The sequence below is a fragment of the Vulpes vulpes genome, chromosome 14 (assembly GCF_048418805.1).
Source record: "Vulpes vulpes isolate BD-2025 chromosome 14, VulVul3, whole genome shotgun sequence".
Taxonomy (NCBI): domain Eukaryota; kingdom Metazoa; phylum Chordata; class Mammalia; order Carnivora; family Canidae; genus Vulpes; species Vulpes vulpes.
Window position 1 is genome coordinate 42,044,948 of NC_132793.1, and position 13,039 is coordinate 42,057,986.

The window sequence follows — 13,039 nt, forward strand, 5'->3', positions numbered from 1 at the left end:
ACTTCAGTTTGTCTATATCACTTGTTGGAATCCAGGAAACGCCGTTGTTTCTTTTCAGAAAAGAGGCAGAGTATAAAACTAAGGCTGCACTGAAATGTACACACATTTGAAAAGAAATAGCTTGACTCCTATTGCTGTTAAAGCAGCTTGGCATTTAGTTTTGTCTATAATTGGGTATATTTTTAAAGTTTTGACAGAGACTTTATTTTAAGCAGCAGGAAGCAAAAAATAATCCAAACCTTAATATTCATCAGAAATTATTTAACAGCAGGAAAGCCTTCACTTTGAACTTCCACTCTTCTTTCTTACCGAATCAATCTCTGCAACACCTTTTGCCCGTCAGAAGTACAGAGAATGTAATAATATTGTGCATAGTAACTGCACATTTTATCTTGCTTTTTTGTTTTCCTTGGTTCATCAGGCGTCTCCTGCAGAATGTGATAACTCTATTCTCAGAACTTTCTCCATAGAAAGCACCTCACTCTAAGAGATGCCAAGAAGCTTCTAATGCTTCTAAAATACCACTCTTCAATCTCTACTCCTAGAGATTGAGTTCCTTGGCACCTTCCAATGTCCATTCTCTTCTGTTACACCAAATAATATTGGAAAGGGCACTATACTGAACTTAACACATGGTAAAATGTGAATGGCTTATCAAGTTCAGTTTCTTCCTGCCAGAGAATTTAGGTGGAAGGAGGAGGAAGGAAAGAGTCTGTGCACACATGAATCCCCTAGAGATCTGATTAAAATGCACATTCAGATTCAACCAGTCTGGGGTACAGCCTAAGATATCCCATTTCTAACAAGTTCTCAGGTGATGTCAGTGCTACTGGTCACAGGCCATACTGGACACAGCAAGGGAGCCAGAATATAAGCAATGAACAAAGGTGTTAACTCAGTGGTTCTACACCTTAACTCTACATCAGAATCACCGGCATAGACTTTTTTAAAAAAAAAAACTACTGATGCCCAAGCCGGCCTCAGAACAATTAAATAGAATCCAAGGATCACTCAAGTATTCATACTTCTAGAAGTTCCCCCAGGCAATTCTCTTGAGCAGCCTAAGTTGAGAAACATAGTTAGCTGCTAACCAAAACTTTGTTGAAAACTCAGGGGTCAGTCCATAATTCATAAATTTGCTCACCAGGGCTAAAGGTAAGTTACCCCAGCTAATGTGATCTTCCTCTCCAAAAATGACTTGCTACTCTACAGGGCCTGGCAAACAATTGGTGCTGAAGATATACTTGTTCAATGAAGAAAATAAGTAAACAATAGGCTGAAGGCATGAACAAAGGCCAAGATCCTACAGAATATAAAGAATTGAAGCTCTGACGTTGAAATGCCGAGTGACAAGATTGAGATTTGAGGACAGAAAGTCTGTTCCATGACTCCTTCAGATCCCCTGTGCAGATATTCATTTCTGATGACTCTGTCAGAAATACCACCATTGCTTTATCCCAAGGTCTGCCAAGCATGACCAGCCACAACACATCTGCATAGTTTTTGCTATGGTGCTATTATTTACTGAGAAGATTTCCTTAAATTTCCTTAAGTTGACTCACTTCTTTAACATAAATGAATGTGTTTTCAAGGGAAACTATAAATCACTATTTCAAACAGATAAACAACCAATATCCCTTGACATAAATAGAAGTAACTGTCAAAATAAATACAATGAAAACAACTCAAGCTGGATGTCCTGCCTGCCCATGCTTGCCTCTGTCAGATAAGGAGATGGACGACAAGGAATAGAGAGGTATTAAAGACATGGCGCACTTGATGGCGAGTTGTTGTTGGCATACTAAGAAGGATGGAGGAGTGCTTCAGAACAAGTCACAGTCTGATGTTACTGAAGGCACCACGGGCATGCATCTCATCGACGATTCTCAGCCAAAGATTTTCAAACTAAGAAACTGGAACCAGGGGTATTCAGTCGGTTAAGTTTCTGCCTTCAGCTCAGATCATGATCCCAGGGTTCTGGAATCAAAATTCACATCAGGGTCCCTGCCCAGTGGGGAGCCTGCTTCTCCCTCTCCCCCTGCCTGCCACTCCCCCCACTTGTGCTCTCTCTCCCTATCAAATAAGTAAAATTGAAAGAAAGAAAGAAAGAAAGAAAGAAAGAAAGAAAGAAAGAAAGAAAGAAGAAAGAAAGAACGAAAGAAAGAAAGAAAAGAAAGAAAAGAAAGAAAGAAAGAAAGAAGGAAGGAAGGAAGGAAGGAAGGAAGGAAGGAAGGAAGGAAGGAAGGAAGGAAGGAAGAAGGAAGGAAACCCCAGACAGTGCTAAAAATGCTCTGGAAAAAAAAAAAGAAGAAGAAGAAGTATTTCCAAGATTTCCATTTCTTTTTTTTTTTTTTAAGATTTTATTTATTTATTCATAGAGACAGAGAGAGAGGCAGAGAAGCAGGAGAGCCCAACGTGGGACTTGATCCAGGGCCTCCAGGATCAGGCCCTGGGCTGCAGGCTGCGCCACTGGGGCTGCCCCCAAGATTTTCATTTCTGAGGACTCCACTCATCATTGCTGTTTGCCTCACATACAAACAAAAAGGCCTACTTTTTTTCTCAAAAAAGGTCCTACTTCTAAGAGGAATAACATGATCAACAGAGGAAAAGGAAGTAGCTAGAGACTTGCTGTTGAGAGCAGGAAAATGAGCTTTCTCTTTGAAGTCACGTTTGCTGCTTGAGGCCTCAAAGACATCATACCTACCTTGGGTGAGAGAATTTACTAAACAAAACTATGCTGTTTAAAATATGAATGGATGTTGCAGAGGAAGAGATGTGCTTCCTGGCATTTTAGTGAGGTATGTCCCAGGGTGAGAGTGAAATTATTGGCTCAATTTAGATCCTCGGACTTGGAGAGGATGACCCATTGACATTGTAGGGAGTAAATCCACTAAATTGTCCCTTTCTATTTGTTAGATATTTGTTTTTCTCTTTTAGGCAATGCATGTACTAGTATGTGCTGGTTAGGTTCTTATGGAGAGCAGCAGGGCTGCATGGTTAGGGGAGCGGCCTCTGGAGCCAGGCTGCCTGGTCTAAAGCCTTACTCTGTCTCTTTTCATCTGTGTGACCTTGGGCAAAATACTCAATGTCTCTGTACCTGGGTTTCCTTGCTCACAGAATGAGAGTGATAAGAGTATTGCCTACCATGTAAGGATATCATAAGGAGTAGCTGATCTATACAAAGCATCTAAAAGTGCCCCTTGCACAAAATAAGCATTCATTATCAGTTACTTGTTATTATATGGCAATATTTTTTTACACAGAATAAAAGGTTATGCCATGAAAATTATGTCTTCCTTCCACCCAGACCCCATGTCCCTCCATAGAGGCAAAGCACTAAATAAAAAAGGTTCTTGGGTATCTTTCCAGAAGTACTGTATGAGAATACCCTCTTCTGTGCAAATGGGAGCTCACAAGGCATTCTATTCTACACATTGCCTTTCTTGCTTGACAATATTTCATAGAAATGAATTCATGGTAGGCTTGGTTCCTCATTCTTTGTGGAGGCTGCAGAGTTTTAAAAGCATCTTCAGGGGACCCCATCATTTATTTCCGTAGTCCCTGATGTTGGACACTTGAGCTACTTCTGCTCTTTCACATTTACAATCATGTTGCCATGAATACATTGAAAAGCAAGTATTTCATACATGTGCAAGTATAGCTTTAGGATAAATTAGTCAAAGTGGAACAGCTGGGTCAAAGAGCCTGTGTGTCCTTTATTTTGATAGATATTGCTAAATTTCTCTTCTGAGAAATTATACCAATTTGCACACCGACCACCTGGTACACAAGTGTCTCCCCTCATTCTTAGAATAATGTTTTAAATTCATAAAACAGGGACTCCGGGGTGGCTCAGTAGTTGAGCATCTGCCTTTGGCTCAGGGCATGATCCCAGGGGCCTGGGATTGAGTCCCACATCGGGCTCCCTGCATGGAGCCTGCTTCTCCCTCTGCCTGTGTCTCTGCCTCTCTCTCTCTCTCTCTCTCTCTCTCTCTCTCTGTGTGTTCTCATGAATAAATAAATAAAATCTTTAAAAAAATAAATTCATAAAACAAAATATATAAGACAAGCAAAGAAAGTAATTAGAGTGAAATGCAGTTTCAGTGAGTAAAAACCCACATGTGTGGAATGGTAATAGGTATCATTCTTTCCTTACCCATTTAACAATAACATTTAGTGGCAGGTAGGAATTAGTAGATATTTCAGCCTATCAGCCACTATAATGCAATATGAAAGTCTGTGTTGGTGACCAGCTCACAGGTCCTGCTTATAATATGGTGGCTTAGAGTCTTCACCCATAATTGCAGGAACTGTTAAATCAGAGTTAGCAGCTAATAGCAGAAATAGCAGAAAATAAAGATGTAAATTTTTTCCGAACAAGTATGGGACCCTGTCATAGAAAGCAGCTCATGGAAACTAATTACATTGAGTGGCAGCTTCTCCTCAATGCATCAGGTCAGCCCCCGGAATTCACACTTTCAGGGCAGCTCTTAAAATTTACGGGTGGGAATCAGCCTCATCCAGCCTAATACAGACTTCATTGCCCTTTTAAAAAAACCAGACAAGTCAAAATGTGGACAGGCAGAGAGAACTCTACAGAGGCCATCCAGGTGTGTGGCTTTGACTGTTTCTCATCTGCTCCCCTATCACACAGGGTTTTGGAGAATATCCAATACAATGAGAGAATTTTAACTTCCATGGAAATGAAAAGACATGCAGCCTTAATTTAAGGCTCTGTGTTGATCATTGGGAACTCATAGTTCCCCCTGCCCCTTATGTGTAGTGCTCAGAACCTCTCTCAGATCTGTGGCCTGAAAGCCACAGAAAGGGATGCTCAGCTTTGGAAGATAGAAGAACCCAGTGGTCCAGGACATGGCCTGGGGCATGGTGATCCTTGCCCAGCCTGGCCATGATGTTACCTCATTCTCTTACCCCAAGAATACTCCCATGTCTAGAGAAGTTACTGGAATTGACAGGAACAAGAAGAAAGTGATGGTAGGACGTGTCAAATCCACCATCAGAGAACACTCTGTCACTGGAAAAATGCACAACTCTGGCCATTTCAGGGGTATAAAAGAAAGAGTTCAAACAATTTTCTGACTGTGCATCCTTTTTTTAAATTTTTGAGCATTAGAGAAATGTTAAATTTCATTAAGTTTTACAGCCAGACTCAATATAGACATAAATCCCTTTAATGCTGGTTTCAGTCAAAAGTGAGCTGAACATTATCGTTAAAGCAGTGCATGTGGGAGAATTATCTGAGGAAAATCAAAATAGGCACAGTTGGGAACATTCAGCCATGACCATCTTAGACACAAGTAGGCACAACAGCAAAATTTCTTAGACTCTAATGGACTGGGCTATTTTGCTGCTCAGTTTCCATACAGATGAGCTTTGTTCTGGGGCAATATGGTTGTGGTTTGCAAGTCTATCTGGGAAAGCTCATTTCTCTCTCATTAGTCCATGAGCGCAGTACAATTTCAGCTAATACGGTTACATAGCTCCTAGCTGGGTTATTTGGTTAAATGCCTTCAGGGAAAGTAGCAGCCAGAATAAACGGACAAGTGAGATGGATGTACTCTCTTGTTCTGAGTACCTATAGCTGTTGGAATCTCATTGGCGATTAATCATATGCCACGCTGTACTCATAAAACTCCTATTGTTTGAGAAATTATTTAAGGCTAGTATTACTTGACATTTCACAGGGGACATCTTGTCTCCCTGGTACAATTTCTTTGAAGACAGTGCTTATATATGACTCTAACTAGAGAGATCTACTCCTTGCCATGGTTCATTGATGAAGCACTTACATGAATTTGTGTGAAATTGAAAAAAATACTCCCTACCAGTGGGTGAGTTGCAAAACAGCCCCCTTCCTCTGGGCAAACAAATGAGAAAAGGATGCCTGCTCCCCCAGGACTGGCCAATTATTTTTCAAAGCCCCACCCCATGGCTTGTGGAGTCCAGTGCAGCCCTTAATTGCTCCCCTTGGTTATGCACCTTATGCAGAGTACAACCTGCACAACTGTCCGTGGCAGCCCTGATTAAAGATACCACATTCCCAGTTTTGTAATCAAACCACAGAGGTTGCTCCTCAGTGCTCTGAAGATATCTGTTCACTCACACAGCTGTGGCCCCCCATGTTAACTGTATTGTCCTATTATGAAAGCTTGGTACTATAAGAATATCAATGCAGCATCACAGACATGAAAGATGGGCAAGGCCTTGTGTGGTAGATACCATATGTACCTATATCACCTGGCGATTGTCTCTGCATGCCAGAGGGCTATTCACTACAAACACCGGCTGAGGGTGATGTTCTGACCACAGGGACACTTGTAGATGGAAAGACAAAGAGCTAGAAGGTTGCTGCCCCTAGAAGCAGCCCTCAACCAGTGATGGACAGGGATGGTTGAAACAACAGTGGGGCTTCCCTGCCATCCCAGCTGGATGCTCTTTTCTGCCTCCACCAGGGCCCCTCTGGTTTCTGACCATAGTCATACCTGATAACCCACCTTGGATTGGCATGAAACCCAGGAGAGGTAAATGTCAAACTCTTAGCAATGATATGAGGCTAGTTTTATCAGCTTCCTTTTCAGCAGCTACAGCCCACCTAGAAGGAATGGGACGTGGGATAGGTATGTCTCAGAGCTAAGGGGGCTCCTTGGGAAGACAAGGATACTATACTGAGATACTATAATGTAGGCCTCAGTCTCTCAGGGAGCAGCCTGGAGACCCAAGAGGCCTAAGGTGACAGTGAAGGGTTGGGCAAACTCTTTCTATAAAAGGTAGGAAATATTTTAAAATTTGTGGGCTTCCATGACAACTGCTAAGGTCTACTATTAGAATGTGAAAGCAGCCATTGGCAACTAAACAGACATGGTTATATTCCAACAAAACTTTATTTACAAAAAGAAGTAGAGGGCCAGATGTGGCATGCACCATATTTTGTAACTCTTACTGTAGATCATCAAAGAAACTGAAGGACACAAAAGAAGAAGAGGTGAGAGAGTGGCCACGCTGTTGGGCAATGCACTTGCCAGCTTACATCGATTCTTTCATTTTATCCTCACAGCAACCAAGTACTTCCAGTTTTATCATCTGCATTTTAAAGATGAGGAAACTATGGTTTCCAGAAAACAAGAAAATTGCCAAGACCAATCAGCCTAGGTACAAAGCCAGATCTGCTTGATTTGAAGGCCTCTCTCCTTCTCTCTACTCCAAGCTGATAGCTACAGACATATTCCTTGTGTACCATCCAGCAACAAAGTCCACGGATCCCAGATGTATTAAATTCCAGATCTGGGGGTAAGAGTGGCAGTGCAAGAGTCAGGTTCAGTCTCAGGCATCTTAGAAGCTTCTATGAGAGTGTTAAAGCAAAAGGCATGGTTACCACTGTGTTTACCACCAGCTTTCACGGTGAGACCAGCCCTGGGATCCAATGTGTGCCATTTGCCAGCCTGTCTGCACAAAGGCAGCACCTGAGATATAAGAAGTCCTAAGATTTCTTGAAAAGAAGTTAAGTTCCTGGCCTACTTAGCTTAGTGTTCAGGCAGCCCATCTAATGGAAAAATGCACAGTACAAACAACAGCCAAAGTCATAATTATTAAAGTTCCTTTCTATGGGCTAATCTAGTCTTAATTCCTAACTACCCATTCAAACACTCAGAAATTAAGCCTGAGAATTATTAAATACCAGAAAGGGTTTTTTTTCCTTCTGTACTCAAATCTTCTAGGAGAAGTGAGCCATTATCAGAAGTTTCTTCGAGAAATAACTTCCAGGGAAGCCCTGAGGTCAGTTTGGATTCAGTCCAGTCTTCTCACTTTCTTCACAATGGTACAATGATAATTCACCTTCTTCGTGATGACTCTGAATCATCCTGATCCTGAATCATCGATGATTAAATTATGTTCACTAAACAGCTAGTCTAAAGCATGAAAATAGATTAGTGCACTTTCAAAAGAAGTCATAGAAGAATACGAACCAAAACAAGTGACTGAGTTAGCCTGGGATGACCACAGCATTAAATTTACAGAGACACCACTTGTCCCTAAATGTCCATGTTAATCACTATTTTAGAAAATTCCAGCATAACTCAAGGCCAGTTTAATTTATTCCTATACACAAATAATTTTATGGAAGGCAACGTTGTATTTCAAATTCATAAATGATTTGGTTTGGGCTATAAAAGCATAAACAGAATGCTTACAAGAAATTGCTCACTGCTCATTCTTGCTATAAGCCATTTTATTTTTAGTCAAAAAACCTATAGCAAAACAAGCACAACAGTTTGCCTTCCTTAATACTCAGTGTAGACTGTTATACAAGGAATTAAGCATTAGTTATCACATTAATTAAAAGATAACAAAACAGAGTTCGTAAGTCACCAACCATCTCAACATTCAAAGGTGAATTTGACCCCAGACAACACGTGGTCTTCCTTTTGTCAGAAAAGTGGTCTCAGAGTTCTGTGAATTCTTGACTGCCAGTTCTGCTGTCAGATCTGTGCAGTGCCTTCTCCAGCCCCTGCCCACCTCAGGGCAAGCCATTTTCTCCAGAACGAGTTTGGAGCCCAAAGCACTCAGCCCAGACCACAGGTAATAATTATCAACCAGAGAAGTGAACCAGAGTGAAAAGCTTGTGAACTGGGTAATCAGGCAGCAAACACACAGAAAATTCCAATTTTTCTTTTTTCTAATAGAATTTAACTTCTACCTGCCAACCTAATTGCGCTCATTCAAGGCAGAAATTTGATCTTGGTTAACCCAGATGCTGCCTCCCACCCTCATGTCTGCAGGATTGTCCTCAAGCTTCAAAGGACCAGCATAGTATTAGGAGAGAGTGCCGAGGTGCTGGTGCTTAGATCTCACTGTTTGTACCCCTAGATTCCACTCTGCATCCCCATTCCCACTGGCCTTGGTTGTCAGTCCGTGTGGATCCTGCCTGAACCTCGGATCCTCAGTGTCCTGAACCCTAAAATTTCTAGGCCAGCTGTTCTGTCATGTTCTCACTAACCTCAGCCTCTCACAGAATATTCCCGCTGCCTGCTGCTCCACACTGACAGAGGAATACAGAGTGGCCCCCCCACCCCCAACTCCCTTAGATAAGACACCCCTGAGAGCCACTGCTGTTCTAAGATGAGCCCCAGACCTCTCCAAAGTTGAACATTCCAACATACCTCCAACCCACTCCAGAACACAGCTCAGAAGAAAAAGGTAGCCCTCCACGCTCCCTCTGGGGGCATCACAATGGCTACTCATTGAATTTTCCATTTGATTTGCCTTAAACGAGGTGATTTTTCTTCCTTCTATGGAGAAACAAACCAGGCTTAGCAAATAGTCTTCAAATCTATTGTTTAGGTTTCTTTTTTTTTTTAAACAGGAATTTTTTCTATTTTTTTTTTTTTTGCAACTTTTCTGTGTAAGTCTGAATTTTTTTTAATTTTTTATTTATTTATGATAGTCACACACACACAGAGAGAGAGAGAGAGAGAGAGGCAGAGAGGCAGAGACACAGGCAGAGGGAGAAGCAGGCTCCATGCACCGGGAGCCCAACGTGGGATTCGATCCCAGGTCTCCAGGATTGGGCCCTGGGCCAAAGGCAGGCGCCAAACCGCTGCGCCACCCAGGGATCCCCTATTGTTTAGGTTTCAATTTCACCTTTGAAACCCAAAAGAAAAGGTGTTAACTTGGATTTCTCTAGATAGTACATCCTTTAACTCTACCTAAGAATGCATTTGTCTTACAAATTCAGAGAAAGTTAGGGGTAAATGAACATAGTTACTATTTTAAAGTAATGTTCCTCAAAAGAACTGAAATCCAAACAGTTCAAGAAAAGTAAAAACAACAACAAACCATGCCAAATCTGAGTGGGTCTCTCAGGACAGGAAATATAGACCAGATCGAGAATTAAACTTTTTAAAAAGCCAACGAGAGTAGTTTGGGATCTAAGTGAAGAAGGAGGAGTAGATAATTTTAAGCCAATGATTATGGCCAGAGGAGATAGGAGGATATCCTCTCTGATGACTAGATATTAAAGGAAGACCTAGATTCTAGAATCTAGAATTGTTCAACACCAAAGACACAAGAACTGGTCCAAATTTTGAGTGGAATAGAGGAAGGAAGAAGATAAGGAATTGGTTTTCAATGGGTGTGAAGTTTCTGCTATGCAAATGAGTAGGTTCTAGAGCTGTGTTGTGCAACACAGCCAACAATACAGTATTATGTATTTTAAATTGTGGTAAGGTTAAAGGTTAAAGGTGTTAACGGTTCTCACCAAGGCAAAATCAAAAATAACACACAGACACAAAAGAACACAAGGAAGTTTAGGGAGGTGATGAACATGTTTTTGCACCTTGGTTGTGGTGATATGATAACAATTATATGCATGTGCCCAAGCTTATTACATGTGAAGTATATCAATTATACCTCAATAAAGCCAAAAATTCTTAAATTAAAAAAATTTAACACAACACAGAAATAAATACAGTATGGATGAAATACCTAAATGTGAGGCAGCAAACCATCAAAATCCTAGAGGAAGGGGATGGGTGGCTCAGTGGTTTAGCGCCTGCCTCCAGTCCAGGGCATGATCCTGGAGTCCCGGGATGGAGTCCCACATCGGGCTCCCTGCATGGAGCCTGCTTCTCCCTCTGCCTGTGTCTCTGCCCCTCCCCTTCCCTCTCTCTCACGTGCGCACACACTCTCTCTCTCTCTCTCTGATGAATAAATAAATAAAATCTTTAAAAAAAAATCCTAGAGGAGAACATAGACAGTAACCTCATTGCCATCAGCTGTAGCAACTTCTTACTAGATATGTCCTCTCAGGCAAGGGAAATAAAAGCAAAAATCAACTATTGATATTTCATCAAGATAAAAAGATTCTGCACAGCAAAGGAAACAATAAAAAAAAAAACTAAAAGGCAACCTAAGAATGGAAGAAGATATTTGCAAGTAACATATCTGATAAAGGGCTAGGATCCAAAATCCCTAAAGAACTTATCAAACTCAACACCCTCAAAATGAATAATCCAGTCAAAAAATGGGCAGAAGACATGAATATACATTTCTCCAAAGAACATATCCAGAAAGCTAACAGACATATAAAAAGATGCTCAACATCATTCACCATCAGGGAAATACAAATCAAAACCACAATGAGATATCACCACACACTGGTCAGAATAGCTAAAATTAACAATTCAGGAAAACAGATGTTGGAGAGGGTGCAGTGGAAAGGGGAACCCTCTTGCACTGTTGGTGGGAATGCAACCCAGTGCAGCCATTCTGGAAAACAGTACAGAAATCCCTCAAAAAGTTAAGAATAGAAATATCCTCTGATCCAGCAATCACACTACTAGAGATTTACCCAAAGGACACTAACATACTGATCCTAAGGAATACATGCACCCCAATGTCTATAGCAGAATTATCAACAATAGCCAAATTATGGAAGAGTTCAAATGTCCATCAACAGATAAATGGATAAAGAAGATGTGGTATAGATATAATGAAATATTACTGAGCCACAAAAAGGAATAAAATCTTGCCATTTGCAACAACATGGATGGAGCTAGAGGGTATTATGCTGAGTGAAATAAGTCGGTCAGAGAAAGACAAATACCATATGATTTCACTCATGTGTGGAATTTAAGAAACAAAACAGATGAACATAGGATACGGGGGGGGGGGGGGGGGAGAAAGAGAAGCAAACCAAAAAAAGACTCTAAACTATAGAGAACAGAGGATTACTGAAGGGGAGGTGGGCAGGACAATGGGTTAAATGGGTGATGGGTATTAAGGGCATTTGTGATTAGCACTGGGTGTTGCATATAAGTGATGAATCACTAAATCTACAACTGAAGCTAATAGGATACTGTATGTTAACTAATTCGAATTTAAATAAAAACTTGAAATTTTTTTAGATTTCAGGGTAACACCACAAAAACAATATTTATTTAAATAAATTTAGTATTATAATTCTGATTTCTATAACTACTGGTGACTAATAGCCCTTTGTCATCCAACAAATAGAAACACAAACTAACAGAATTCATTAACTTGCTTTTAAAAACATTATGCCACTAATACATCAGGTTTACAAACTGAAGTATTTTACCTCATGAAAGGGCACAATTCTTGAATATGTCTCAGGACCCATAAAATCAAGAAATGCCCACACTGGAATATCTAACCCAGTGCTTTCCAGTCCAGTGTATGCAATGGGCCAGGAAACTCTCTAGATCTTTACTGCAGAACTCAAAAACAAAGCAGAGAAGAATGGGATTCTCATTATCAGCATCCCCGGCAAGCAGAGAAGGCAGTGGGAAGGGATGAATTAGTCATCAAAAGATGGTGGATCATCTCCCATTGTGGACCAGAATGAAAGACCAACCAAAGACCTAAGTGGAACCAATTTCAGTGGCTATGTAATTGATTTCTGTGGGGGAAAGACTCTCAATGGGAAAAATGGAGGTGTTGGATGTATAGAATTTAAACTTCTAACTGAATACTGTAGGGTGTAGGAGTACTCCCAGTTTGTGATTTTTATATTTATTTGTTTGATCATTTGATTGATGCCTGTCTCCCCAGCTAGGCTATAAGTTACATGAGGGCAGGGAAGTCACTACTGCATTCTCGTATTTGGAAAAGTCTCTGGCATATGTTAGATTCCTCCCGACATTTCTTGAGTGAATAAATGAGGTTGATATTGTGCTGATGTTAGGCCTTGGGCAGGGGTTAAACACACAAAAGTATAAAGGAAAAGCCTATGTCAGTCCGAAGGAGGGAACTAGAAGTGAGCCTTTTGCATAAAGCCAGAAAACTCCAGAGGTTGCCTCATTTATGACATAAGATCTCGAACATTCTGACTATCAACCTGAGTCTTGGATTCCAGGTGAACCTCATTCACCGACAGGTGGTAACTCAACTTAAAATGGAAACCATTCTGGAGAGCACAGGACTCAGGTTTGCCAGTTTTTTGAGGGGCCTAAGGTGGGAAGGGATGAGAGAGGCTGGAAAGAGATAAAGGAAGAACAGA

The 13,039-nt window shown here is 41.0% G+C and overlaps 1 protein-coding gene across 1 annotated transcript in view; it reads left to right on the plus strand.

Annotated features, from left to right (window-relative positions):
* Window positions 1-13,039, plus strand: part of PCSK2 (proprotein convertase subtilisin/kexin type 2) — a 250,780-nt gene that overhangs the window by 166,489 nt on the left and 71,252 nt on the right. The gene's annotated exons all lie outside the window — the stretch shown is intronic.